We start from the raw sequence: 24,415 nt of genomic DNA on the forward strand, positions 1-24,415 counted from the left end.
TACAAAGTGTAGGTGCAGCCAATTGGAATCGTTCACGTACACTGAGAAAAAATTCTACTCAGTCGATCAGTAACGACAACTCAGTTTCGTCGACCGCGAAGAGTTGGCGAAAACTGAGTAAGCTCGCTTGTTGATAATGAGGTGCTTTTACTCAGTTGATCGCGTTTACTATTGGTTACTCATCTTTGAGTAAAGATTCAGCGAATCGATGCACCGAGAAAAATTTCTACTCAGTGGCTGAGTTGGTCTTACTCAGAAATCGAAAAATCCTTTGTTTTCTTACTCAGTTTCGGTTAAAAGTGGGACAACCCATTGGCAATGGGTTGTCCCACTTTTAACGGAAACTGAGTAAGAAAACAAAGGATTTTTCGATTTCTGAGTAAGGCCAACTCAGCCACTGAGTAGAAATTTTTCTCTGTGTGTTCTAAACTGTCAGATCCGGAGATAGACGAAAAGGCAAAACAAAAGTTTGCTCATGGCGGACGGCAGTGGCTGCAAGGAAGCAACATATTTTCACAATGTTGGTGGAATTTATCTCTTTTTTTCGACAAATAAAGTGATTTACGACTTCGGCAATTAGTGGTGCTAGAAGTTGTTCAGAAAAATCACCACCTGCCGATGTCGTAAATTATCTTTTTCTGAAAGGATGTTCCGGCAACAATAAAGAAATTGCTTCAAATCTACTCAAAAAACTGAGTAGAAGCAACTCACGGTCGATCTTGAATGCCGTGAGTTGACTTTACTCAGTCTTCATCGAGTAGAACAACAACTCAAATTTGAGTAATCTACACCTTACTCAGTTTTAGGGTTTTCCCACTTTAACGAAACTGAGTCGGATCCAACTCAATTTTGAGTAGAAATTTTTCTCGGTGTAGTGCCCTTTTGGACAAAAGAGCTGTAAATTAGGTAAAGTGGTTAATAATAAAAAATGAATTCTCGAATAAGCAATACAAGTTTCCAATAGAAATTCAAAAGGATTACCGAATAAATTGTCAAAGAAGTTAATCTTAGGTATTTTGGCATACATTTCCCAAATGGAGGAGAACGTGACTCTGGAGCCCAACTTCTGATAGGTATTCTTAAACAATTTGATGAAATGATTTTCAAAAGAATTTCAAAAGGAAATGATGTAAGTATGAAGTAAGAATCGAAAGATTTCCGCAGGAATAGTCGAAGGCAAAGAACAGAAGGTGTTCCCAAAGTTCTACGGATTGGTTGAGGAATTTTCAAATGAAAAAAAATGCATAGTAAACCTTGAAATAATTTTTTAAAAATCTCAAACTAATGCGTACAGATTTGTAAAAGTATTTGTTCAAAAGTTCAGAAAGTAATTATATTGTGGAACTGCTCAATAAAAAAAAACAGAAACTTTGAAAATAGCCGTCCAACGGCATCCGAAAACGCCCATATAGCCGATTTGGTGAGTGATCGACGGAATCGATCCCCGGTGGGTCCAGGAAGTTTTCTTGAAGTAAATTTCCTTGATTTCCTCGAGCATATAGTAGCACCGGCACTGTCACACTCCTTGAAAATGTTCAGAGAAACTCCTTGAGAAACTCATGTATCGCAATGCAAGTAAGTACCAAGACAGTTTCAAAAGAAAAAAAAATGCAAAAAATTAGCCAAAGAAGCTTCAAATAATTCTGCTGAAGTTCTTAATACGGAAATAATTAAAAAAAAAATCCCAATAGCTGCCAGAGATCTCAAATGTCATATAAATTTTAAGGCATATTATTTAAAAAATAATCAAAGGAATTGTTTAAAAATAAATGCAAATAGAGTTCAAAATCGTATTTCAAAAGATTCACTCTGGAACAATTCAAAATAATTGGCAGAGGAATTGTCGATGAAAGTTTGATGAAAAATGATGAAGATACTTCCAAATTAAATACTTAAGATACTTCTAATGAAATTTCCCAAAGAATACATTTTTTTAAATATTTTTTAATTTTTTTCAAATAAAATCCAGATTATCAGCAAACTTTCGGAATAGTTTTTGAATGAGCCTTCAAAGAAACTGTCAAAATTATTACCAAATGAATTTTCAAAAAAAAAATTCAAAAGAATTGGAATTTCCTGATGGGTTCTCGAAGGAACTAACGAAGAACTTCGGTAGGAATTTCACCAAAGCAATTATCAACGAAATTTCTTATAAAATTTTATATTTTTTTTGTAGGACGCGATGGCAATATGTTGGTTCGAAGTAGTGGCTTCTCGTCTGCTTTGGTAAAAAAAGAACTCGACGTTTTCAAAGAAATATATAAAGTCTAATTTCAGGCCCGTGCACAGAAGTGGCGCCAAGGGAGGGGTTTTTCCCAATTTTGACAAAAGGCGGAGGGGCGCCTAGTGTATGGAACATCGGTAATGGGGGGTTTAACACCCAAATGCGCGGGCTTGTCTCATTTATGAAATAATTTCAAAAGAAATTGCAGATGAATCTCTCAAGAAATTAAGCAGATGTAATTAACAAGAACAAACCAATCTCAAATATATTTTTACATATTTATCGGAACGAATTATAGACGGAACTTCTAAAACCGTTGCCGATAAAATTCCCAAAAATCAAAAATTACACTTCGGAAGAAATTTACAAAACTATTTCTGAAGATATTTGCGATAAAATCTTAAAACAATTGCAGCACTACTCTCGGCATTTTGGAGTTATTTTGGAGAATTATCGAAATGGATTTGTTTTACCAGGTAGGTAATTTATGTAACACTTTCGAAATGAAAATGAGGTAAATCAATCATCAATAACATCAATCTCATCTTTTTGAAGGTAACTATTTTTAGCAAGCTTATTTATTATCAACTTCCACAGAAATAAATGACTCGTACCTGCCTATTCGTATTCGTAGAACATGAAGTCAAACTTTCCTGCCCAGCAATTATCACATATTCCCGGAGCCCGCAGGAAACACGAAAATAACTTTGGAATTGATGGTCGGTGGTGGTGATGGCGGCGGCAGCTGGTTAGTGGTGGTCAACCGTGTCGATTTACGTCGGTCGAAGGACCGACTCGACTCAAACCGCAAACTTCGCCTTCGTCACATCTGCATGAGTTTTCTCTGACAAAGCCAAAGTCAGAAACGGCGCGAGTGAAGCGTTCGATTCGAGTTGAAATATTATTACGAAGGGGTAATATTTGCAACTGTTTGCTGACCACCGTGAACCAAAACTACATAAGGTACACCGGGGCAAGATGAAACACCGGGTTAACATTATGTTATCCAAGGATAATGAACAGTTTGAATGCCATAACACATAGTTTTTGATTCAAACAATCTTTTAACGAATGAAAAATTTCGAAAATGTATTGAAAACTATTTCAAAACTTCGCGTTTCATCTTGCCCCACCCGTTTTAACTTGCTCCGGTGTACCTTAATGTTTACATTCCCGAACAGTATCGTGGTGCAGATGTATGCATATGATTGACGTATAAAATGACGTATAAAATTGTGTGTCAAATTGCATTTGAATGACTAGATTTCATGTTACCGTACATCAACTAGCGGGTATTAAACAAGATGATGCGGAGGATATCACTATAAAGAAATACTTTGATGACTAATTAGTCTTGTAGAGGTTTTGAGAACCGTCATAAAACCTAGTAACCTTTATTTTGGTTTTATGATGGTTCTCAGAAGCTTTTCTAGTTTTTTTTTTACTAAAATCCTACTGGTGTCACTGTACACGAATCTGTAAATGATCAATAGATTAGAAATTCAAAAGGCGGTTTATTATTTTATTTTTCGTTTTGAGGCAATGTCCCTACTGGGACCAAGCCTGCATTTAGCTCAGTATTCTACAGTTATTAACCGAGAGCTTCCTCTGTCAAAGACCATTCCCATAACGTAACGTTCCTGGATCGACCAATATATTCTGCCTCTTCGTTGTCACCTTGTTAGGCAACTCTTCCCGCTCCAGAAGAGAAATTTCAACAAATTGTTTCCATCGGAAAATCGAGAAACGCAATTCCGTGGTCTCTAACAAAGGAAACTCCCCATCCTGGAACTGGAACCCAGAGCCGGAAGACGGGAGGAAAACTTTCGATTTCCTCACTTGCCAAGGTGTAACTGGAGTCGTCGATACAGGGGATTGGCTTTGTTGTGGTGGCATAGCTTGATAGCTGCTCGCTCGCTCATTGACGAAACGTAGGACGGTTTTTGAGGTTTGACTTTTGAGCTCTCGTTTTGTCATCGCCCTCCGCAGTTGGATGGTGGGGAGTACCGATAAAGAACGGAAGGGATTTTCAGAGCAATTAAAAGTTTGGAAAAGTTTTGGTCGCTGACGATAAGGTGCCGATGGTGTCGCTTCCGGGAAGGATCGAACGCGACAATATCGTCGTGTACGTGTATTGGGTTAATGGAGGAGTAGGACGGGGATTCTTTACTGTTCTTGTTGAAGCTTGAAAGATAAAGACATCCAGCAATGAAGTATAAGCTCTCAGAAACTTGAGATATTAAAACAGAATTAGAATCAAGCTGGCCTCGAAGTATAGGGGATCACGAGGAAATTTATCTATATTTATGATTGGCAATATATCAGTGATTCAAGAAACAATAAATGAAGCAGGAGGCAGATTGTCAACCCAACAATGAAGCTTGGTTTTTCTCGTGCAATATTTGTCCATGAAAACATTTTCTGTTATCAGACAATTCTAGAGGCAAATTATCCAGAAATTTTACCAATTTGAAGGTAAGAAATCACACAATCATTTGCTAGGGTTTTAGTTCTTTTACGCAATTTTATGAGATTTTTCCTGAAAGTTACCCAGAAATGCCTATAGGAAGACTTCATATTATTTTTCCAGACATTTTCCTAAAAACCACTTCACAGATTGTGCCGCAAAAAACTCGTGTTCCATCCTTACCGACCCACCCAGAATCTCTCCGGTTGCATACTCAATTACGTTTTCCTTCCAAATTTATCCTCCACCCTTTCAAAAGAGTCACTTCAACTTTTCCGGTCATCATTCGATCCAGTTTTTTTTTTGCCATCAGATTAAAAAAGACAACTTGTCGAACAAAGCCAATCGCAGCAAAAAAAAAACGGAAACACGCAACAATCCCTATCAAGTGGCTGGCTGCGTTTTAAAAATATCTCACTCATCTCGGCCAGTTCTGTAGCGACAACCCACTTCGAACCCGGTCCAGACGAGGACCACGATGACGACGATGACGACAAGATTGACGGCTCTGCTACCGCCTGCCCTGAGTGCTCGCTCTGAAGTGGTGAAATCTCATCTACCTGCCCGCCCAGCCGGAAAGGGATACCAGAACAAAGGCGCGAAGGTGGCTGGCTGGAAATAAAAGGATTCAGTTTCAGACTTCAAGCCTCGCGTTCGTTCGGTTGTTGTTGGTCGATACACTCTCATCCATCATCATCGTTGCCCTGTGAAGAGGTTCATCGAAACTTCTGCTGGGCCATAGGTTACACGTCAGAACCGACGACGACGGTTTTTGAGCAGCTGTGACCCAATGGCTGGGTCCTGAGTTGGCGTGATGGATCTAGTCTTTGGAAAACTTTTGTTCGTCTCCTCAAGGGAAGAAGGATGGTTGAAGGGCTATAGGGCTATGGGCTACCGAACATCAAAGATAGACTTCATCGAACTGAAACTTGATGAGATTGATATATGTTGCGAAAATGTGGTTGCCTCGTCTCTTTGTCGTAGGCAGATTTTACTAGACTGACTACGTAATGGAAAGAGCAGCAATGAGTTTTCGAGGAAAAATAGAACTTCATCAACCAACGGTTATGCCTTGATAACTATTAACACAGCGTAAATATGAAATACGATGCCATCTTTTCAATTTTAAGGAATTTAACATGTATTTTAAAGACATTTTAAAACTTTTGTGATGCTCCCCGAGCAGAGGAAAATATCAAATTCATAACAACAGAATCACACAACCTGTTATTATAACATAATTTTTTATTATTTACTTATCAAAGTATTACTTTTTCATAACATGGTTTATTGGGCAATCTTATTTTGTTATGATCAAGTTATTAAGATTCATCCACTAAATAACATTTCAATAATATGCTTTGTTGTAGACCAAGTTTTGTTATTATTCTACAATTGAAAATATACAAGTATGTGATGAACTATAACACAACAATAACAAGTTTTCAAATTCACTGCAAGATGCATTGCTATTAAGATGTTATTGATCTAACAAAGCATGTTATTATATTGATCTTCCTGGAAAATTTTTTTGTTTTGATTTTTGTTAATTTGGCGCTTATGACATACAAGTTTATAACATAATAAGATATATTAATAACATAAAAAATACTACTTCCATTATACAGTTATTATGCCAAAATAATATATTTTATTATACTGTTGATATTCTTTTCTACTCGGGTCAGAGACTCTCTCATAACAACTGATTATATGCAATGAGACAATTCAAACATGGAAGGTATGGACATGTTCTAGTTAGAATTAGCAGTCTGTATATTGTATCCATAAAAAAATCTAAAAGCATTCCATAGAAAATCAAAAAGCTCTTCATGAAGAATGAACAAATGTTCCATGGAAATGTGCAATGTATTCATAAATAATAAGATTGTCAACAACGAGAATCTTCACCACAATTGGCGTTTTACTGCAGCTCACCATCAGCATCAAACTAGACAAGCTCATCTGCTACAGCTTAGTGGGTTTAGAACTGAAGTAGGAAGAAGAAGATTTGTGAACGTGGGTCCAAGTATTTATAATCAGATACCGGATAGCATTAAGAATTCTGCTTCGATTTATATGTTTAAAAAAGTTATAACGAATTACATTAAAACCAATATCTAAAACTTTATTTTACACTAATAGATAGATAGCAATAGCTAGCTCAACCAACTGCTAAAAACGACCCTTTCAAAGAACATAAGTTCATTAGGATTCGTGTAAATTAGACTAATATCAAAGCTTCATGAAATATATGAAATGAAATGAAAAATGAAATAATTGAAAACATTTTATACTTTATAGAAAGTGTATCGGTAAAGTTTACAATTTTCTCAATAAAAGTCGAATTTTGGACCAATAAATAATACTGAAATGCTTCATAATAAAATGCAAATGCTCCATAAAACTGAAAATTATACCAATAGTAAATTTAATATTGTTCCATAGAAACATCAAATTGCACTATAAAAAGATAATAATTTGCACCACAACTGTTAGAAAAATGCTCCATATAAAACACGGATAGCTCCATAAAAAATAAAAATTCTCATTGGTATATTAGCATATTGTCATTAAAAATAAGCTATTCAGCACTGCTTCACATTACACTACAGTATAAGTATTAGTGTGGGACAAACATCAAATTCTCGCTCCAGTCGACTTTTTGGATGCCATTTAGGTCCCATATGATCTGTACAAAACGAACGGCTTCGTTGGATCACTTATCAGTGATAAATCAATAACTTTTTCCACAAGCATCCAATCGTTATGCAGTCTTCGAAGGAAAGTTTCATTAATGATTTTTCTACAAGAAGCGTTGATCGATTTGAATTAAGGAGGCAGAGGACGACCTCTGGGATTTTTTACCTGAAAGTGTAATTTTTCCCATAGTAAATCCTATGAAAACTTTGAACCGCTTGCGCTAAGTTATAGTTTTACCGATTGCGCTGAAATTTTGTACAGATCATGAGGGACCTAAATGAGATCCAAAAAGCCGACTGGAGCGAGGATTAATTTTTTCCATACAAGCGTGTCCCATACTAATAAGTATACTTTTGGTGGTGCAGAAGCTTAAAGTTATTTTTTTTTATTCTTCAACCACTTAACTTAATTTACAGCTCTAGGGCACGGCATAAGCGATTCCAATTGGAAGCTGTACATTTTGTACAGCTCCTAAATGTATTCTATTCTAATTGTACTATATCGAACCGGTTCCCGTTGCGCTGCATTCACTTTCTACCCTATCATGGTAGAATGATGAGCACGATGATGTTGATGTGTGGCCGTAGCTTGTTCCTTTTTCCAGTTCGATTGAGGGTCCATCATGAGTTGCCATTCGCCGATGTCCAAGTATCCGGGTCTGTTTGAGCCATGGGCTCAGAAGAGGGTCAGTGTCAGCTGCTCTCAGGGGGAAACAGCAACTGACGCAAGTGTCGGGGCAGGGATCGAACCCATGACCATCTGCTTATGAAGCAAACGTGTGACCAATTGTGCCACGGGCCCCGGCATCCATAGATTTCATTGTACTACAAAAAATCAATATTTTTATATTTAATATTTGAAAGTATTATATTTTATAAGAAAAATAAGAAAAATTATCGCGCAATGTTAAACGCTAAGAGATATGCGTTTCGGTATCCTCTGCTCGATCAATCCTTACCCAATTTCCGCACTTATTGTAGAAGACGCGGACATGATATAATGTACTAGCAACGATCTATGAGCGATTTTGTACACTTTTGCGTGATAATCTACGGCAAAACGCGCAATATAAAAGCCATAAGACAAAACCAAAGGCTATGGAAAGGCTATATGTTCACTCAAAATATGACTTTTTAGTGGGAGCCCGGAGGGTTAAGTCACATATACCAATCAACTCAGCTCGATGAATTGGAGTGATGTCTGTGTGTGTGTACAAAACTTAACTCACGTCACTTTTGGCAGTCACCCGAGCAGAAACGAATTACAACAACATAATAAAATATGTTATTTCGGCAAAATAATTGAGTGGCAGAAAGAGTTATTTTCATGTTATTAACATAACATATTATGTTATAAACTTGTATGTCATAAGCGGCAAATTAACAAAAATCATAACAAAAAAAATCTTTTTGGAAGGCCAGTTAAATAACACGTTTTGTTAGTTACAATAACAACTTACTAATAGCGGAATTGCAAAATATTCCAATTACAAATTTTGATATAAATAAGTTATTAATAACAATCAGGAAACAAAATTAGTTATAATATCAAAATCAAAGTGGCCTACTAAACAAGTTTTTCTTATTTTTCGTGGTGACAGACTTCTTTTTTGTCATTTTTGTCAGAATCTGTAGTTCATCCTGGAATTACACCAGCTGATCTAATACATAAAATGGCTAACACTCTAGCACTTTCTATACATGTACTCGTACCCAACTGAAACTGAAAAACAGGTATACTTATTGGCGTGGGACACAAAAATACATTTTACTCCTGTACACTTTTTGGGTTCCATTTTGGCCCCATATCAACTGTGCAAAATTTCAGATCGATCGGAGAAACTATATTTTAGCGCCAGCCGTTTTTAGTTTTCATACGATTTACTATGGGGAAAATCACTTTTTCAAAAAAAAATCGCCACAGGTTGCCCCTTAACCACTAAAAATAAATCGATGAATGATTTCTGTTGGAAATTTTATGAGGAATAAACCCTCTGAAGACCGCAAAACGATCTAAGGCATGTGGAAAAAGTTATTGACCGAAAACCGAACGACATGCCAACGCTGTTTAACATGTAAGGAATAACAAATAACAATAAATAATAAAATCTCGTCATTTTATCGATCGGGTAAGGCTTAATAACTTTTTCCACGAATGTCGCATCGCTTTGCGGTCTTCGAAGGTCTGATTCCTCGTGAAGTTGTCTACAGAAATCATTCAACGACTTATTTTTAGGGACCAATGGGTGACCTCAAGCGATTTTTCTTTGAAGAAGTAAATTTTCCCCATAGTAAATCGTATGAAAAACTAAGAATGGCGGGCGCTAAAATATAGTTTTTCCGATCGATCTGAAATTTTGCACAGTTGATATGGGACCAAAATGGTACTCAAAAAGTATACAGGAGTTGGAGTTTTCTCATTTTTTAAATTTTCCCATACAAACCGTGTACCAGGCTAATACTTATCAAAGTGCTTATAAAACAAAAGGCTGATCAATTGGATCTGTCAAAGTTTGAATGTAATGACAAAAACAAGAGGAAGAGGCACTGACGAGAAAATAATATTTTCTGATCAGTTCCTCACGGAATGTTGGACAACGTTAACCTCGAATGGTGTAGTTTTGATTGCAAAGCTTGTTGTTGCTGTGCTATTAATGACATTCTCTATAACACAATACAACAAAACTTGTTTTTAAAATATAATTCAAAGAAAATATACCAATACCACGATCATAACAAAATGAGATTGTCCAACAAAACATGTTATGGAACGGTAATACCTCAATAAGTTAAACATAACAAACCAAGATATAAAAACAGGTTTTGTCATTCCGTTGTTATTATTACATATTCTGATTTATCGACCGTATTCTATAATTAACTTGATGATTTGTGGCTATATCGGTATCTTTCTACTCATAAGTATATGGGAGTAGAGATCAAAGTGGATAATGAAATGATAGATATGATAGAATTCGCTAAGTAGCGAACAAGTGTGAAATTTTTTTATAGAAGGTGAAATTAGGCAAGTAAGCCATGTGACCGATATAGCCACAAATCATCAAGTTAGTTGTTATTATTTTGATATTCTTCTCTGCTCGGGCAATCGGTTTTAATGACCGACGATTCATTCGACGCGGAATCTGGTCCCATTGTTTCCTATTGAAAAAAAGTTCGGATCGGTCCAGCTGTTCTGGAGTTTTGCCCATTTAGGTGTTCCGGGCCGGTACCCCTGGGAGGGGCCGGACATAAAAATGCAACAGACCCATGCATGCAACACATCAAACCACGGCATTTTCGATCATCTGATGAATGGTAAGCAGGAAAATATTCTCAGACCATATCAGAACCGGTAGTGTTGCGGAACCGGTTCCGGATATCCTGCCGGAAGTCGCCAAATATAAACGAGAACCAAACCCATGCATGCGGCACATCAAACAGCGGCTTTTGCGATAACCTGATGAACGGTTAGGGGTGTCTTGTCATAAGTGGTAAAATATAAAAGTGAACCGAACAGCGGGGCAGCACGGACGTCAACCACGAATAGATATGCCGTAGTCCACATGAATTTGGCATGTTTCGGAAAGTGACTCTTTTGGGCAGCGTTGCCAACCTTCCAGATTTATCTGGATTTATCCAGATTTTTGAGGTCTCATTTTGCAAAAATCTGGAAGATCCAGACATTTGTTTTCGGGATTTGTAAGGTTTTTCTCGGAATTTGTAAGGTTTTTCCCGGAATTTGTAGGGTTTTTTACACGATCCAGACTTTTCCAGACAAAACTTCTTAAATCATCCAGATTTCTCAAAAATTGACCTGGCGACCCTGTTTGAGCACTCTGACAGATCTGGGATGTGCACGACATTAGCGAATTAGTCATTACCATGAATTATTACTTAAATGAAACGTGTAGAATCAGCAAAAGGTTATCAAAATTTTAGCGTGCAATCATTCGAAATTACACGACAACGCGGAGATAGCAAAAATAATCAGTTAGAAATTGTGTAATTTATCAATTTTCACTACAAACAATGTTGAACGTGTTTTTGTTGCGAGATACGGGGATTTTGCTTTTTGCTGGCCCCCTGGAACCGAACCTATGCATGCGACACTCCAAATCGCGTTTTTTTCAATAACTTAATTGACAATTTGTCAGCAAAAAGTCTCAGACGCACATTTGGGAGAACCGGTAGTGTTCCAAGTAACACAACTTGTTGCATAAGAGTTAATAATTCACTTTTAATACTTATTCAAATGTATTTTTCTGGTTATATTCATTTAAAATCAAACACCTATATAATTAAAACAGCGCAAAAAATGGCGGCTTATAAAACATCTTACAAGTCATATAACATGCATTCAAATACATTTATAGTACTGAAATTGACGTTCGCAGCACGTGCAATTCAACCCTTGAATAATTACTAGCTATATTTAAGTTATTCGCCTAAAATAAAAACTTGGAAAATTCGTTCTTAGTGCAATCATATTAATTAGTTGACACTAAGCTCCTTTCAAGTGATATAACCTAGGGAATGCACTTATATATCATACTAAATGCAGATGTTGAAATTAGGCTAGTTTTAAGTTATACTATTGTATATGTTTAATAACAAACCATGAAGAGAATCACTGTGTGAAACGGAGAAACTTTCAGAAAAAAAAAACAAAACAAATTGTATATATAAATATGCTCAATTCCTTCAGCCCGAAAAATAATTTCCAGCTGATGAATTCGATGGCTTTTCGAATTTATTCAGATAACAAATTCTGAAATGGATTTCACTCAGTGGTGTAGTGATCTTTTACGTGCGGTTCAAGATTTATCGAGAAACCACTGATTTTACTCGCCTGCAAATCAAGCGCCATTAAATTGAATTGAAAATGTTACACGAATTAACCAAATAATATTGCTTTGTGAAAATTATTTATAAATCCATGTGAAGTTGCAATATGGCTGATTTCCAAAAGACTTACAGCGCTGTTCAAAGTGTCATAAACTAGTCCAATTATAATTTGAATTAAACCAACGATTTGAGTTACAATAATTATTACTGATAATGGAGCATCCGTTTAATACGTTACGCTAAACCGTGATTTTAAACCCTTGTTCCTCCGTGACACTTTTTTCTATAAAAATTCTAATATTTTTGTATGGTCCGTAACGCTCGGCCGTACTTTTCCTCTCCCCCATGAGCGTTATCCAAATTATGAACAGTGCCTTTGAGGTATACTTGAAATTCCGTTATCAAAAATAATGTCAACCTCTCTTACATTTTTATTAGTGTAAGGTATATGTTTTTATATTTATGAACGGTACTGTAATGTTAAAAGTACTGCTGAAGAATTCATGCATTTCTACAAACTTTGATTAGAACTTATTGGAATAACGTTGAAAATGCATCATTATGACAACAATCTAACAGAATGGTAGTTGTGTATCATCAAAGTTTATATTGTGTCTCGATAACATTTCTAAAACATACGCATATAAAAAATAATAGCTTTGTTTTAGGACAATCATAACAACATTAAAATAACATAATTACAACTTCTTCTATAATAAGACTAGATCTGTCAAAGTAACATTGTTAAGAATTGCAATGTTTACTTTTTTGATAGTCAAAATCCTCGCCAGTTATTACAGATTTCTCGAGATTTCCAATGCAATGCGTACATATTTATCGACTATTTGATCAACTCGTACGCAGTAATCCACGAGTGCTCCAACTTATAAATGCAACAGGTAAGGAAATTGACTTGCAGCACAAGAACGCTTAGGATGTATGTGATAGGAAATCATTGCAGTTCACATCTGCTGGCGAACCATCTGCAATCAGCACTGTTAGTTGGAGCAACCAAATGCTGAAGTGAAAAAAATGGCCACATCAGGAAGCTGAGGAATCCATGGTAGATGTGAGTCGGTCTCGCTAAAAATTAGTTGGTTTCATTGTAATCCTGTTTGTGACAAATAAAACTAAAATGTTTGCTCTATTGAGCAGATCTCTAGTTGATGCGGGTCAATCGCCGATTGTGTTCTAATGGTTCTAACTGCTGCCGTTCAGGACAGAAGGCTGAGTGAGTCTGTTGAATGAATGCAAAAATTGGTCGGTAAAACGATTACTTTGTGTTTTGATGCTCGAATAATGTTATTTATTAGTATAATAACCATATTTTATACATAATGAAGCAGATAAGCAAAAATCAAATATTCTAGTTGTTTGTTATTGAAAAACATAATTACAGCTCGATAATAACACAAGATGTTTTCTGAAACTCCTATATGACTTTTATAATGCCTCTTCAAAAATGTTGATTTGAAAAGATGTTTTCTGTGTTACTTGGGGTTGAAGAACAGGTAACGAGTGCCTCGCCGAAAATGGTAAAATATAGATGTAAACCAAAATCATGCATGAGGTCATCCATTATGATCCTAGGGGGAGAGGGGGTTGTTAAAGTGTGACAAGCAATGTATTGTATAGGAAAAACCCGTACGAAGGGGGAAGGTGGGAGCATGGATACCAGATGATTTTTTGAAAAATCTGTATCACTATTTTCAAAAATCTGTATCCCATACAAAATTGGGGTGAAAAATCTGTATCTCATACAAAAATAAAATAGCTCCTCTAGCTCAAAAATCTGTATTACATATAAAACGAAATCTGTACGAATGCTCAAAAATCTGTATAATACAGATAAATCTGTATATATGGCATCCCTGGGTGGGAGCTTCGAAAATTCCCAATTTCAGCGTGACATACTTAATGGATGCTCACCATGGAACACATCAATTAGCGGCCAGTTGACAAGAAAATAGGACAACCAGTAGTGTCATGGAATCGGTTCCAGGTGTCCTCCGGAAATGGTCAAACGTAGAATTGAATCGAACCCATGCATGCGGCACATCAATGAGTGGAATTATGAAAGTGAACCAAACCAATGTTAGCAATAAATCAAATCGTGGCTTATTTGATAACCTGGTAAACGTAGGGTAAGATTCAAAGTGAAGAAACAATCAAAGTCTTCATAGGTATATGCAAGAGAATAAAATCGTGACCAAAGCAATCTCATCAAATCACACCATTTCGAATCCCTGTGGTGTTAGGTAATATAAAGCAGGACGGATCAACGTGTTATGGGGAAATTATAATTTGATCGCATCAACACTGAATAAAGTTTATCCAATCTCCTTTTGCGACGAAAACTACTGTGCACAATATGGTTCCTAAGGAGGTCAAATTTAACATGAATCGTATTAAGCGTATAAACACTCAGGATAGGCTAATGTCGACGTAAAGATCATGAGTACATATTCGACCAGAAAGGTGCAATCACCTTTAGGTGGATTAATCTAGATTTTTAATTGAGCATATAAAACTATGCCGTCTTTGAAAAAATGTTGCATATAAAATGCACCTTAACTGCTGAACACACTGAAAATGTTTATTTTAACTGCATACATCATTTCACAATACGAAAACCAGCGCCAAAATTTGTACATGTTTTAATGTACATTTAACGTAAGAGTTTGAGAAAACTCATGAAAACGCCTGAAAGTATGAAATTTGCTTTGAAAATGCTTTATTTTAGGGGCCGTTCATAAACCACGTAGACTTTTTGTGGGGAGGGGGGGGGGGGCGTCTGACCAAAGTCTACGCTCCATACAAATTTCAAAAATTTTGTATGGACAAAAGTCTACGAGGGGGGAGGGGGGTCTGAGATGGCCAAATTTTGATCTACGTGGTTTATAAACAGCCCCTTATTGCAAACTTATTATTCAACTTCGAAACTCTTATGATTTTCAAATAACTCAACATACATATGTACAGATGGGCAAATTATTGATTAAATTGGGAAAAAAATCCACAGCTCAGGTGAGATTTGAACTCACGAGTTCAAATCTCACCTGAGCTGTGGACCCCCTCCCAATTTAATCAATAATTTGCCCATCTGTACATATGTATGTTGAATTATTTGAAAATCATTATTGACTACACGGATTGGTATTACCGAAAATTTGCACTTTGAGTGATTCGAAAATCTTATTTTACTTGCAAAAATGTTTTTTAACGGGCAAGAATATGTTTTCAGTTTTTATACTACGTCAAAAAGTTATAGTTGTGAGGATTTCGTCCGGGTGCCGGTGTCGCGCGCTTTTGCTTCGGTCGTTCGATTTTTCTTTTTCCCTATTCGGAAATGAGCAATTCGTTGTGTCGCGTCTTTTGTAGCAACACTGAACGATCACCTGACGTGGGTGATCAGTTGTTTGCTTCTCATATGAAGTGAACAATAGTGCGTCAGCTTGCATGTTCGGTCGTGTCATTTGCAGTTAAATATTTGGCGACTAGCTTCCGCGGTTCGATTCGAAATATTAAGTGACCACCTGAAGTGGGTGATCGATTGTTTGCTTTCCGAGTGAAGCGAATAATAACGTGTTAGATTGCATATTTTGTTGCGTCGTTGGCAGTAAATACCCAAGAAACAATTTTTGCTTTAAGAAATGTTTCTCAAAGCAACGTTATTAAACTGGAAGTCGTATTATATTGGAATAATTTTAAAATAAAACTGTTCTTCAACTCTTGTTCGCCCAAAAATGAGAATCTATTCAACGTCAACCGTTCTATAAGCACGATGAAATGAATGTTTATTCAATGATCGTACATTGGTTGTGAAACTTTTGTTCAACGTTAGAACCATCAGCAATTTGCACAAACATCATAAACTTTACTTCAACGTTTAATTAACAATGGTGTATGATGCTATTTATTTGATCATTTAAGAATGGTTTTAGAAACCATTATTGTGCACTAGCAGCATAGCGCATAATAACAAGCTTTCTTCGATATTTATTCCACCATAATACAATCAAAACATGCTGGAGCCGTGATACAACTTACGAAATTTGTTTCTATTTATAGATATGATTTCATAATTGCTACAAAAACGATTCTTAAACGTTTCTTCAACATCATGTTACATCATGTAACAATAAAATGAAAAAATGATTTTACTTTCAATATTTCTGCATTTGTGTTTGGAATAGCTCTCTCTGATTATGTACCCCCAACATCTTTATTTTATTACATTTCATGGGACAAATCACTTCAATGGAAAGACTCGAACTCTGGATCTTTGGGTTCACACTCGTCTGCATCCGCTCTGCTTCAATCCGAATTACATGAATCGGCAGTTTTGAAGCAGTATATAAATATTCAATTCCTGAATTGAATACATTACCGTACATATGCTGCTTAAACATTGCTTACATATTTTATTCAACTAACTATCTTCATGAACATTGAAGTTGATCAATGTTTGAATAATTGTAACCGCAACGTTTAATCATAAGGCATGCATGCTAATTATGTTGCTAGTCTGTCAGTGATTCACGGTGTTGTGTTGTAAGATTGGTATCGCTTCGAACTTTTTTTTTATTTGAGCGTCCAAATAAGTGAACTTTATTTATTTTCACTGCTCCTGTTTTGTGTCGGGAGGAGAATGTGTAAAATTTGTGTATATCTCCAGGCAGCTATAAGATATGGACATTAGGAAGATAAACCCGGTTTGACCGGTGGCAACAAAGTGGATAGAGTAGATTGTCAATACCAAACAGAGGAGCCGCCCAGGATCGACTTCAGCTGCTTTTTCTGGTGTTTTTGTTACCGATTCTGCTGCCGTTGGATCGTGTAGTGTAAAAGGTAAGTCAGAATGTTTGTTAAAGTGTGAAGAGCGTGATATTTAGAGCTGCTGCAAGAAGTTTGTTCGGTTTTCAAGCTTGTAGCCGCGGTTGCTCTTTTTAGGCTCTTAATCAGCAATCGTGTTTACAAAAAGGGGCAAGGCGAACAACGATAATTAAGTGACACAGTACCACTGCTAATCAACATTGCTTGAATAAAAATGTAACATTTGTATTAAAGAAACATGGTAATATCTTGTTGTTAAACTATATCATTGTAGTTGAATAAAATGATCAAGCAAAAGTTGTTAAACTTTAAATACGCTACTTGTTCCATTGAAGATCTTATGTGGAATAACAGCATCTAATACGTTGGAAGCAGCTTGTATTCTATCATTATTAGAGCACTATTGGACAGATGATGTGAATACTTAAGCAACTGTTTTTAAACTTTTATTCCATTGGTTATTCAATGAGCAGAAATATGTTTAAATAACGTGCAGTTTCCACTGCATGAAACATTTATTCGCCATTTTGTTCAACATAAACTCTTGTACAACTGTCGGCGCCTTTGTAGCACATTTAATCAACTGACATGCTTATTAATGATTTTGAATTGTTACTTGGGTAATAAGCGACCACCTGATGCGGGTGGTCGATTGTTTGCTTTCCGCGTAAAGCAAACAATAGCGTGGCAACCAGCATGACACGAAAGTCATATTACTTATCAAAGTGAATCCGGACCCAACGATACCTTTCCTACTAACAAACACTCCTTCCTGCAGCCTTTGGTGGAGACGCAGCGGTAAACGCGGGCCTTTACTTAACAAAGGTTGTTACTAATATCCCTTCCCTCTTCCAACCTGACTGCAAGGACGTGGCCGGCGCCGTTATTGTACTGTTAAAGAGAGTCTCTGAAGCGTGCACAGTAAGAATATTGACCACTCCCAGTCAATTATTCAGTTGATTCATTGTGCAACTGTCATTGGTTCGGGTCAATCACGAAATAGCAACCATAGATGTGTGCAGTCAGTCTAAGCTAAGCTAAGCTAAGCTAAGCCCCTTATTGCAATGTTCAGAAAAATTTGTCGTGCAAATGCAGTGAAGATTTGTGTCAATCGTAAACATGTTAAAATATGCACCATTCGAGAACTACTGCTGTATCTGTATGATGTAGTGAACTGTTCATAAACCACGTAGACCAAAATATGGTTATCTCAGCACCCCACTTCCCCTTTGAACATTTTTATTCATCCATTTTTTTCAAATTTTTCTGGAGCGCAGATTTTGGTCAGATCTTCCCTTCCCCCAAAAAGTCTACGTGGTTTATGAACGGGCAGGTATTGAAAAATAAAGAAATAATATTTCTTGCTATTCAATTATACATTTATTCGATAGCTCTGTGATGTAATATCAAATTTTGTTCTTTAGTTATTTTCACTGTAAATTAACAATACCAAATTCTGCACAAATACTTCCCACATCACAATGACGATGTTTTCCTTAAGATTTAGTATAACAACAAAGCAATACAAATCTCAGGCCTTGTAGTACAAGTTGCCCTTCTGCTCGGGAACTGTACGAACTTCACCCAAGATCAATGCTCTGTCATACGCTGGGCGCTAGAGTAAAGGTAATTTGTAGCCAACAAATCATCTGAAATCCGTGGACAAATATTGTTGCCGAGTCCTTTAGTTTGATTTATGACATTGCCTGAAACGAAATTTACTCCCAAGCCTACACCGATACAGAGTGGAAGTGGTGAACGTCTTGGAAGATTAGCGGGTAGGAATCTTGGTGTAAGATGTTATAGTTATCAGTTATATCAGTCAGTAGATTTCTAGGTATTACATAACTGTAGAGAATATCCGAAAAAAATAAACATCTAAGAAAATCAAAACAAATGCAATACAAATCCCCTTGCCAATCGCTTCTCAGTTTGAATGCATAACTGACCGACTGACTATTTCTATCCGACATCTTGCACCGTAAGAAGCCTCAGCATGCACTGATTACATCATCATTCACACCTAATCGTGACAGCGATGAGACACGCCGGGTGACAACGATCACAACTTGTTCCTGCCCTAGTAGGTAGGTAGTTAGCAGCCCACACATCCACCCACAAGGGCTACTGACTGCAAGCGGCTCACATATTGACTGTCCCCACCACATCCCACTACTGGTGGGAGTTCTGGTGCAACGCCACCGTTTCTGGACTCGGGCTGTGAACTCCACCAGGAAAACACTGGATGTTGCTCGTTTCCAAGTCGTTGCTCAATTCTATGACGCCATCTTCGTTGAATGTCGCCGGTCGTCACAGAGTGAGCAGCAGCTGCGCTGCTGTTTCCAGTAAGTTTCCAACAAATTCTATTCGGAACGGGAAAGTATATTTCATTCGAGTTCCATTCGAGTTGAACTTTTTTTTTCTATTCACCGAACATCGATAATGTGGTGGCACTGTTAGGTACATACAGTGCGGGGCATTCTGGGTTCCGATCAGGGATGGGATATGGTGTTGTATCTCTCTCTCTCTCCGATGGCACCGGAGTTGCCAATTCAGAACCGATTTGCTTGTCGCTTTCAAATGGGTGTATGGAAGTGAGCTCGTGGAGCGGGAAAATGGTACAAAATGGTTCGTGGAAGTTTTTCGCCCACTAACAATTTAGAATAGTGTGACAAATCTCTCTAAATGTACACAGTAATGTGAGGTTCATGAACATAGCAAATAGTCGTCTCCACGAGTTTACACACCACATTCACCCTAAGGTGGAGGCGTGTGGTTGTCCACAATTGGTACCAAAACTACCTAAAATTTCAAGTAACACTGTAACACTACCATTCGATGACAGTTTTTCCCCCAATTCTCCCATGTAGGTATTGAACACGGTCTGAATTGACGCCTCCGTAAGGGAAGGTGTGCGCTGCTCGTTGGTGCAGCAGAAGCAAACTGCAGCTGGAGGATGCAATCCCTAAAGAATCTGAACACGGATTGCTTCATGAATACCGTGTTCGTTAAAGCTATTTTCGCTTCGAATCGGCATCGACATCCCCGTGTGGCGTCGTCCTCGTTGTCGTCGTCGTCGTCGGTGTTGTCATGTGATAGATTGGTTCGATTAGGATGGAGCTTCATTTTGAATGCAAAAATGTGGCAGAGTAGTAACAACATTCGAGGCGATGTTGTGATAAGAGTGAGGGCGTTGTTGCTTGTAGGAAATTGGAACAAGCTGAGTGTGTGGTACCTATATCTTCAGGAATTACTTTTCCACTGGGATAGACCATGATGCTTTTCAGCTTGGAGTGCTTCAAGCAGTTCTATTGCTATTCACCGGAAGCTTGTTTTTCCAAAGGTACTATTTGTGGGTATCATTGAACAGAAGATAAAATCCCTCATTTTTAAATAAAATGGAACCCAACCATCAACAGACAGAATTCTGATAGCCCAGCAAGATTTATATTGCCATTGAGCAGAATCAACAGAAGTTTCGAGTTCCTAAGTTGAGAGGGCAATATAAAACTTCACGTTGACATTTTTTTACTAACTCGTTCACATGTGTAGCCTCAAATATGCCTTTTCAAACGGTAGGAATTGTAAAGTTTACCTGATTAATATTTTTGACCCAATCGTATGTCTCGACCGACACAGGAACATTTGATGTTCAGATATATTTGGTGTGAAACTGTTAATCATTCATAGAGGGTAGAATTTGATTGAAATGTTCAATGCAACCTACATTTCGGATGCGGGTCAATTTTTGCGTTCCATTCATGCGCGCCTAATTTTAATTACTCCGGTTCAATGTGCAAAGTACATTCAAACATACATGGTTTGCGCTTTTATCCTGAGACACCTGTCGGTCTATCGTACACAAAGGAGCAACATCAAAGAGTTCGGATCAACATTTTGGGTGAAGGTGGTCGTCCGATGACGAAACTAATTTGAATATGTATACATACATGGGTAAAGGGCTAAACTGTGTGGGCGTTCAAGTTCACTGAATCGATCTTTTCTTAGGATCAGCTATAAAGGGCGGTACATGTTTAGAGTTGAAAGTTCAATTCTTGCTTCAAAAGATATCATATAATTCTGAACTAGGGTGACATTGCACACTGGGCCAGGAACAGAGATTAGCAAGACAAAACCTCTGGCTCATTGGGGGTACGTCCTATCAAGTTGGTGTCTTCGGTAAAGTTGTTGGGATTTATCTGCGCCTCAAATTGCGCTTGGAATTTAGTTCGTAAAACCACCACATAGGTGGCGCTGCGGTGCTAGCTTTTTTATTTTACATCCTAGAGCTTTGGCGTCTTCGGCAAAGTTGTAGAACAGACAAAAATAAGAAAATTTGTCCAAGACACCGAAACTCTAGCTCTTGAAATAACAAAGATACATTGAATTTTATAAAGAAACGACTTAAATTTGCGCTTTTATGTCATTTTCTTGTTTATCAGCCTACATGTTGCCATGGCAACAGAAAACAATAATCGCAGTAGTCGAACAAGATCGTACATTTGAGATTGTATTTCACTCTTGTAACAATCATGCGTTTTGTGGAATAATACATACATTTGTCTAGGTATTTGTCTAGTAGAAATTCCTGTTTTAGTGTATATGAGTGATATAGCGTAATCTGCACCTTCCTGATTTTGTCTAAATGAAACGACTGTTTTTTAGGTGAGTAAATTCACTTCGTGAATCTTTTTAAACAGTCAGGACTGCTACCAGACGCTGCCACTCACTTTACGCGCACCGCAAATTCCAGGTTGTCGTGCATATATATATAAGTTTATTTTCAGTATTTGAATTTGAAAAGTCTAAAGAGGAGCCCAAACGAATCCAAAAACAAACTAAATCGGATATAAGTTAGCTGAGATATTGTTGTTGGCGTAAAGTGGATGGCAGCGTCTTATATGAGTCTCAACTCTACTTTTGTTTTATCCGTTTTCACTTCAAATCTGAAACAATATCAACTGCAACAGAAAATATGAAAGATTTGTCAGATACAAGTTTCCAAATTATTCATTTTACAGTTTTTGTGTGATTTCAAAATAGCAGAATGGCTAAAGGTATTTTTTTTATTTCACTAATATAGAGATTGGTACCCTTTTTAAGCATATGGTTCTCATTTGCATCATACGAAGAACACGGGATTGAAGCGCTGTTTGTTTAGTTTCTTATTTTTGTACTTTTTGTTAGAAGTGAGCTGAGCACACAAAAAAAACAAACGAACGGAATCAATCGGTGCCGTAATCGCTTGTTTTTAAATAGGATGGATTTGGGAGCGTGACTTATGACACTTACACCCTAATTATTATATCAAGCGTAATGTGTTTGCTGAGAGATTTCATGAGCATCTTTTAAAACATTTCACCATCAGGGCAATTGATTTTGATATTCATATAAGATTCCACCTATATACTTCATCGATAGTTTTATTTTTAAGGAAAATCCCGCAACATTTCCCATGCTAATCCTGCTTTCTTTAATCATACTTAATATAATAAATATATCAGTGAATTAAAATAATATACCTTTAGTCCGCTATCTTCACAACTCATAAAGACCGTGGATGTATAATTTGTCAACTTTTATCTGATATGATAAATGATGATATCTTTCAGTTTATCAAATTTGTTTCTCATTTGATGTTAAAACGTATAAAACAAAAGTATAAAAGATATTATGGTCCACTGCACGAATTTATTCTGGCCTGCTTACTCTCACACGAAATTTGACGCTTGAGCGGTGTCGACACCTCTCAAACGTCAAATTTTCTGTGAGAGTAAGCAGGCCAGAATAAATTCGTGCAGAGGACCATTAGTAAATTCACCTACGAAAAATATGTTTAATTCGGGCAAAATCAGAAAGGTGTACATCGACAGCTAGCGATATAACATTCATATATACTAAAACAGGATTTTATACTAGTAATACAAATGTATATATATATTGCTCAAAACGCATGATTATTGCAGGAGTGAAATACTATTTCAAAAATACGATCTTGTTCGACTACTGCGATTATTGTTTTCTGTTGCCATGGCAACATGTAGGCTGTTAAACAAGAGAATGACATAAAAGCGCAAATTTTAATCATTATAAACAATCTAACTTTGTTATTTTAAGAGCTACAATTTTGGTGTCTTCGACAACTTTTCATATTTTTGCCTGTTCTACAACTTTGCCGAAGACGCCAAAGCTCTAGGATGTAAAATAAAGAAGTTAGCACAGCAGCGCCATCTATGCGGCGGGTTTACGAACTAAATTCCAAGCGCAATTTGAGGCGCAGATAAAACCCAACAACTTTGCCGAAGACACCAACTTGATAGGACGTAACCCCAATGTGCTAGAGGTTTTGTCTTGCTAATCTCTGTTCCTGGCCCAGTGTGATTGGGTATTATCGGCAGGTTTGTTCTCTTCGTCATGGGGGGTTTTTGTCAGCCAAATTGCCTGAAACTTGGCCATATAACTCACATTGGTTGAGAAGGATTTGAGGCCAACTCTGAGTTCAATAGGTTTCAAAAAACCCCCCAAGACGAAGAGAACAAAACGGCCGAGAATTGGTAATTTCCCCTATGTTCAATTAATTAAAACTAAAAGGGAGAATTCTAATGTCTAATCTAGCCCAGATTTGTTTTGTACTAATTCCCGTCTTTGTAAGCACAGACCAATAATGTTCGATATTATTCTTGCACCTCGCCTAATGCCTCATGGCTTATTTGGTATAAATTACTAATTTATAAATTAGCTTCCATTTCATGTAAGAAAATATTGTAGAAAACAACTACAATTTTCATAAAACAATAAGATTGAATAATTATTCCTCAAGTACTTTTTCCTACTAGTCCACATCTATTTTGGAAACAACCTTAATCCAATTCCCGGCACATCTTCTACACTATGGTACATGGGGTGGTCAAAATATTTGATTTGACCGTAGGTATTACTCGAAAAGTGAAGTTGATCGACTTCAGAAACATTTAAAGTGAGATGGATGTAGCTTTAGAATATCGACCAAAATATTTATAATAATATGTTTCACCACCAGACCATAATAAGCCATCACAGTGCAACGAAGAAATCATTCCCGGTAGTTGTGACATAGGATGTTTTGTATGCAGAAAGTGAAAATTGTACGGTGATGAAGAACGATTTCTCTAGCGGCTGCTTTGGTACGGTTGCCTTCGACAGATACCAAATGTGAAAAATTGTTGAGTCGTAAGTGGAATGAAATTAAAACGTAAAATTTTGCATTCTATTCGATTTCCCGTTCTATAGGGGGTGGTTATTGATAGTCTACATCTATTTGCTTCCGTCTAATGACACATTGGCAAAGGTAACTATTTTCCG

The 24,415-nt window shown here is 37.0% G+C and overlaps 1 protein-coding gene across 1 annotated transcript in view; it reads right to left on the reverse strand.

Annotated features, from left to right (window-relative positions):
• Window positions 1-24,415, reverse strand: part of LOC109404936 (protein still life, isoform SIF type 1) — a 417,832-nt gene that overhangs the window by 340,729 nt on the left and 52,688 nt on the right. The gene's annotated exons all lie outside the window — the stretch shown is intronic.

This window comes from Aedes albopictus, chromosome 2, assembly GCF_035046485.1.
Source record: "Aedes albopictus strain Foshan chromosome 2, AalbF5, whole genome shotgun sequence".
NCBI classification, from domain to species: domain Eukaryota; kingdom Metazoa; phylum Arthropoda; class Insecta; order Diptera; family Culicidae; genus Aedes; species Aedes albopictus.